Raw genomic sequence first — 6,119 nt, 5'->3', positions numbered from 1 at the left:
GTCCGATAGTCGCATATTCTAACCGAAGCATTTATAAGTCTTCGGTTCATGTGTCCAAACTTTCATCTTATCTTCAAGTGCGGCTACTCATAGTTGACCTCAGATATCCTCGTTCTTAATCCTGTCCTTTTTCGTGTGTCCACATATCTAACGAAGCATTTTCATATCTGTTACACTCTTTTTTTACATGTTGATGCTCGACCATCCAATATTCTACACACCTGATGTACTTTTCCACTATATCCATCCACTACAAGAAAAGTGACCATTAGGGACAGACTGTTAGAGGTGGATACAAGAATTTGCCTCAATTATAATTAGGGGCAAAATTATGATTTAGCTTCTACTAATGTAATAGGGACGGATAAGAAACTGCCTCTATTAATTTTAGCAATAATAGGGACGGAATAAATTTCCCTTAACGATTTTTTCTTTTAATTTGAGCTGGAGATGAAATTTTGGTGGCGTCAAAATTTTGCTAAAATCAACAAGTTTTTCGCAATTAAATTACCTCTTAACGATTTAAAAAAATTTTAGACTCAAAAAAATAATATTTTCATTTTAAAATTATGTTAATAAATAAAGAGTTAATTACTCTAAACCCTATGATCTGTTTCTCTTCTTCCTGCTTCGCCGAGTCTCTATCTCCTGATTGCGTTTTTTCCTTCTTCCTCCCTTTGTCGTCCCTCCTCCTTCCACCTCTCTGCACTATGAATCCCCCTTATCTCCTCTTTTCTTGCTTCCTCATCATCATTTCATTTTTCTCATTCTTTCTTGCGATATTACCTTGGAAGCGTCCCAGAAAGAACAAGATATTGAAAGAAAGGTTTGCATTAATTCAATGGAGAGCAAAACTTTTCTTTATAGTTTCATTCAAGGTTATTTCTCCTCTAAATTTCTGTTTTGTAGGTTAATTGGAGGGCAGAAGAGGCTGAAGTGCAGTTGGTTATAAAGTCATGAATCAAAGTTTTTCACAAGAAATTTTATTGTAGAGGTACATACTTTCTTATGGATTTTGTCGATGCAAATTTCTGACGTATCTAGTTTTGACAAAAATGCACCTGCAAAACAATCAACACCTTTGATCAAGGACCTAAGCCTCACGCGCCCACAAGGTGTGTTGGGGGGGGGTGCTGGGGTGAGGGGGTTAGGCCAATGGATATCTGATGCCCAAGTTAGTTTATCTGAGAAGAGTAAAGTGTTTAGAGCTTTTTAGGACTCAATCTTCAATTTGGAATGTATTAAAGATATGATTTAGGTAATTAATCCTTATCTTTAATGGTTTGACTTTTCCTTGCCAAGGGCAGGTGAGCTGTGGGCAGTCGTATTCAGCTGCTGGAACCTTTAGGGGTGTGAGCTGCGCATGGGAGTATCTGAGGAGCTGCCCATTTAATGATGACAATCTTGTCTTTCTTTAGAAAAAGTTCATGTGTCGCCTCTAGAATTTTTAGGATTATTTTAGGCTCCACAAAGGCCCCCAAACCTACTGGGCTGCACGTAGGAAAATGGCATTAGGTGTAGAAATCCTAAGTTGCATGAACTTGTAGAGTTGTTTCCCAATTTGGACTAGATCTCATTTCTTGACTTGGAGATAAACTTCTTCTAGGAAAAGGAAACCAATTGCCCCCAATACCTATGTAATTCTACCTTAAGCAGGGGCTTAAATAAATTTGGAGAACAATCATAATTCCAACAAGGAAGAGAGAAGTCAGAGGAAATTTGTTCCCCCTCCCCTAGCTTTCTTCTTCTCTTGCCCTTGAAAAGAGTTTTCTCTTGTTGTTGTTGTTCTTCTCCGTGTCGCTCCAAGGTAGAAAGAATTTGAATTTTCCTTCTTCTTGATTTTTTGGGACTTGAAAAATTGGCTCGGCGAGGGCCGAGGACATGTGAAACATGTGGCAAGGGTGCCATATGACTACGATGCTGCATTAGGCAGTGTGGGCTGCTGATGGCACGGCACGGGGGTCGGCTAGCGTGGGCCAGGTATTCGGGTCGGCTCGGACTGAGGTGACAGGTGCGCTGGGGCGTGGAGTTAGGCAAGCCATGAAGCTTTAGCCCATCTAGTTGGGCTTGGCGCAGGCTAAGCATCATACAGCAGGCTTGGGTCTCTGTTGATGGCAGATTGGGCTGAGAGGCCTTGGGTCTTGTTAAGCACGAAAGAGAAAAGAGGAGGGAGGCTCAGGCTTCCTTTCGTGTTGGGCTAGAGCAACTTCGGCCGCATGTAAGAAAGAGAGAGAGTGAGGGCTGGGCCCTTTTGTGGCATAGCCGAGCTTAGCAAGCTAGGTCGTGGGGCCTGGCACTGGGCCGCTAGGCTCTGCGATCATCCTTTAATATATATATATATATATATATATATATATTTTTCTTCTCACAAGCTGCCTTCTTAATATTTTTCTTCCTACTTTTTTTTTTGCAGGAATTTTGAGATATCTTCCTCCGATCGCAAAAGTGACGAATACCCTCCACGTTTGTACCGTTAAGGTAGTTCTTCCGGCAAGGTAGGTTACTTCAAGGCTGCACATGTCAAGATCAATTCTGATGAGCTATTTTGAAATTTTCTTGAGACCAACAAGCATGCGATTCCGTCAAAGGTTTGTGTCAAGCGGGTGAAGGATGATAGAGACCATGAACCGTGCGGCGAAGGTGCCACTGCTAAGAAGAGGGCTATCAAATTCCATCTATATTACTTCATGTTGGGATTTACTTTTCCCATACAACATCTTTTTTAGGAGATGGTGGGGTTCTCGAACTTGAGCAGGTTCTTTGATCTTGGCTTGACTATAAATAAGTTATGGTACTTCTTTGAGATCGGCCACAAAGATGGCATGGGGCAGCTGAGGTCTCGCCATAGGTTGCTTGATGCTTCCTGCAAAAGTGATCATGAGTGGGCGAGAGATACCTTGGAGGTAAGTGAAGAGTGGGAGTATGACTCATCTCCTGAGCTGCGTGTTCTAATTGTCTTTATTAGTGTTAAGTGAGCTACTTCATTCCTGGGCTGCTTGAATTTTTGTTTAGCTGCTCCATGACTTCAGTTTATTGATCGTCATTCTTACTTTGTGTAGATTCGAAATTTGGCTCAACTCCAAGAACTTCGACGGATATGAAGAAAGTGCACATCGCCTTAGGCATTCCTGCTGAGTACTGTGAGTGGTGCTGGATGCTCAGTTATATTCGTCAGGAGAAAGGCGGGCTACCTCCAAAGGAAGAGATAAAGTGAATAAAGGATGAGGAGTTTGCTTGTCCGATTGCTGCTGTAAGCTGCTGCCAATGAGGGTGGAAAGAAGATATCTTCCTCATTTGCTTGTGAGCCTTCCGCCGAGAAGAAGCTAAGGACTTCTTCTGCTGCTCGCGGAGGCTCTTATGCTACTGAGAAGCTTATCATCTATCTAACTTCTCCCAAGGGGACGAAAAAAACTGTTGAGTCTGAGCCTGTGAAACCTGCTACTCTGAAGGTAGCCACGACCATTGCTGAGAGGATTACCTAGCAGAAAGGTTCGATGGTGCCCCCGATGTTTGGGTTTGTGTCGAAGCGCGTATCCAGAGCTAAGTCTGGTTTAGCTTCTGAGAGGCTCGCTGCTATGAAGAGCGGGAATGTGGATTTTGCTGCTAAGGTGGCACCTGGGCTTGCTACTCTTTTTGTTGCGATTGATTCGTCAGCTGAGAAAAGGGAAGTCTGCTCACACGATAAGTTGTGAAAGATCCACTAAGTTTGAGGATGGGGAGTTTCCCGAGGTTTGTGCACTGTTAAAGGCTAACCTACTTGAGGACGTTGATGCATGCGCCAAGTTTATTGAGAGTGTTAGGAAAATTGTTGTTCGCTCAGACTCTTTTGCGAAGTGTCCTACCTGCTCGAGGAGCTCCTCCTTGATTGCTACAATGCATAAGACTTTAATCCTGGCAGCTGAGTGTATGTGCTTCGATCAGAATGTTGTCAAGTATGCTAAAGAAGCCAAAGTGGCGTTGACGACTCAACTTCACTTAGCTACTGAAAAGATCGAGAAGCTTAAATCTAAACTTGCCATTTTGAAGGGGTCTGATGTTTTAGCCCCTACTTCTATGTAGTTGGCGACTCATCAGGAGGTCTCTATTTGAAGGTTAAGCTTAATGCGACTCAAGCGATGTTGGAAGCTCTAGAGAAGGAAATCAGTTATGTTGCACCGGTGGTTAAGGACCTTGAGTATGTCAATTCAGAGCCATGATCTGCTTGTTTCACCAATGACGATGAACTTGTCTTCATGCACGTTGAAGTGTCTCGTCTCAAGGATGTTGGCAGTAAGCTTGAGTCTAAGGAAGTGGATCTGCAAGGTGCTGTTAGCGAGAACCTAAAAAATGAACTAGGTAAGCTGCAGGATACTCACATTGGGCTTGTTGAGGAGAACATGCAGCTGAAGAATGAAAAGGTCGGTCGTGCTTGCTTCTTGTCAGGTCGATTTCTACAAGCTTGGCTATGTAGACCATCATCAGGGTAAGAAGGATTATTAGTTTTCCGAGAAGGACTTCAAGACTTTCTTTATTTCTCTAGTTGATCTGCTTGACTTCTAGTTTGAGGTTGCCTTTGGTGAAGCAGCTGAGGGTTATGTAGTCCAGGTAGGGACAGTTGAGGATGAGCTGATGAAAGCTTTGGCTGCTGAGACCGATGTGGCTGCTAAAGGCGTGGCAGTTGAGGGATCAGGCGCAGGCTGCCAATGAGTAGTCTTTTTGCTTAACCTTAGGAATTTTCTTCTTTTCCTTTTCGTTCTACATTTTTGAAATTTGTAGGTCTTCGAGCTAGTTTATCAATTTGCTAGAAATTTAATAAACATTTTTCCTTGCTTTGCTTCATCCTTCTATTTCGCTATGTCTTTTGCAAAACTTTATAGTAGGACAAGTGGTTGAGTGAGCTGCTTCAATGTAGCGGTTGATCCCATGTCGTCACTTAGGTTTTAGTTTCGGCTTTGATGCTCAAGGAGTTTTACCTATATGAGGAAAAAATGCAAGATTTCTAACTTATAGAGCCGGTGGCTGAACTTGTAGCATCCGAAAGAAGCAGGAAAGTTCGCGTAGCTGCTAAAGTTGTGAATCTCGGCTTTAGCAGCTGCACGAGCCTTGGCCCTTTAGGGGCATATTGTGAAAATTTTAACTTATAGAGTCAACGGCCGGGCACGTCTTTCTCATAGAAAGTAGAGGAGTCCGCGTAGCTGTTATAGTCGTACATTTTGGCTTTAGTGGTTGCTCGAGCTTTGGCCCTCTCGGGGAATGTTGCAAAATTTTTAACTTATCGGACATGTGCTTATCGTAAAAAGCAGAGGAGTTCACGTAGCTGCTATAGTCGTACATTTTGGCTTTAACAGCTGCTTGAACCTTAGCTCTCCCGGCGCATGTTGCAAAATTTTTAACTTATAGAGTCGGCGGCCAGACACGTGCTTCTCGTAAAAAGCAGAGAAGTCCGCGTAGTTGTTATAGCCTTACATTTCAGCTTTAGCTCTTGCAAAACTTAAACCGTAGACTGTCGGTCGGAGGCACGACTTTTAGTAAGGAGACAAGTCTGCGTAGTTATAGCAGGTGTTAGTTTCAGTTTACAGATTGCTAGGGCTGTCAGCCGTTGGGCCGTCAGCCGGGCATCTTACTTACAGAAACAGACGACTCGCGTCACCAATTTAGGTGTCGTCCCTAGCTCTCAAAGGCATTTTAGGCTTAAGATGTAGGTGAAATTGTGCCTCAAAGGTTATTTCCTTCGGAGCTGGTGGTCCATTGATCTTCTAAGCTGCACGCAGCTTGATATAGATATCTTAGACAATAATTGTAACTAATTATGCAGGTCGTTTAACTAGTATTACAACACTTTAGAGTCGAGTTACGTTTACGAAGACTTGCACATCAATGACGGACCATCTAGTCACGCGAATTCATTCATGGTAGGGATTCTGCACTTAGCGTCTCTTCCGGTTAGAAACCCGAGTTTCCGTGAAATTGAATTCTTCAGTCGGCTAAGTCTTTTTAGGAAAAAGTTATTGTAGCCAATTCCGGGAGCAGTCCAGCGTAAGTAGTCGATGCATTCAGGGGAAACTGAGCAGTCGTAAAACCCATACACATTTGGATATCCTAGATCAGTTTACCCTCTCCTGGTAGGAGCCATGTCTGTA

The sequence above is a fragment of the Pyrus communis genome, chromosome 4, assembly GCF_041283825.1.
Source record: "Pyrus communis isolate YQ-2024b chromosome 4, ASM4128382v1, whole genome shotgun sequence".
Taxonomy (NCBI): domain Eukaryota; kingdom Viridiplantae; phylum Streptophyta; class Magnoliopsida; order Rosales; family Rosaceae; genus Pyrus; species Pyrus communis.
Note: the sequence above shows the minus strand (reverse complement) of the source record.